We start from the raw sequence: 799 nt of genomic DNA, 5'->3' as shown, positions 1-799 counted from the left end.
ACCCTTCCGCTTTTCGCGGAATCGTTCCACTCATAATTGGTCTACATTCCGTGATTCCGTATTCAAATTCAGCTTTTCAACCGAGGAATTTTTTTTTAATGTCTAGTAAAAAAAAATGTTTTAAATAAGTGTGAGCTATGGCTTATTTCGTCATCATCCTCTATGGTCAATCAACACACATTTTGTGTGTCTGATTAATCCCTTCATAGTGTGTGGAGTTGATGTCAGATATTATATTTTAGGGAAGGGGGGAGGGGATAATGGGGAGGGTCAATGACGAACATGTGAGGTCAATGACCTTGGTAAAACTATATGTTGGCTCTAATCAGTAGTATTATTGAGTACAGTCGGCTACTTTCCCTATTAATTTAATGTTGATAGTGTGTCTGTGTGTGTGTGTGTTGTGTGTGTGTGTGTGTGTGTGCCAGCACGCGCGTCCGTTTGATTAGATGTGTGGTTTGGGGGGGGGGGGGGGGGGGGGGACTGACAAGGTTAAATCAATCCATTCAATGCTTTGCTCTGTGGCTACAGCCTGTATTATTATTTGACCCCTTAATTAGTCTTTAAGTAATCTGCAAATTTTTACACATTTTTATTGTATCATTTGAGTACGACTTTTGGATTGTCTGTTTCATTATCTGGCAGCAAAGCATGTCATAGTGAATAACAGTAAGTTAATACCGATTTTTGGTCTCAAATTTCGCTTTTTAAGTGGTTCGATTCCTCTTTTGGGCAAGGGAGGGGGGGGGGGGGGGTAGGAGCCTCTTGGTTAGATGCAAACAATATTTTTTCTTTTTCA

The sequence above is a fragment of the Berghia stephanieae genome, chromosome 8 (genome assembly GCF_034508935.2).
Source record: "Berghia stephanieae isolate SIO BIC M18660-M18661 chromosome 8, UCSD_Bste_1.3, whole genome shotgun sequence".
NCBI classification, from domain to species: Eukaryota; Metazoa; Mollusca; class Gastropoda; order Nudibranchia; family Aeolidiidae; genus Berghia; species Berghia stephanieae.
This window is presented reverse-complemented; position numbering follows the sequence as displayed.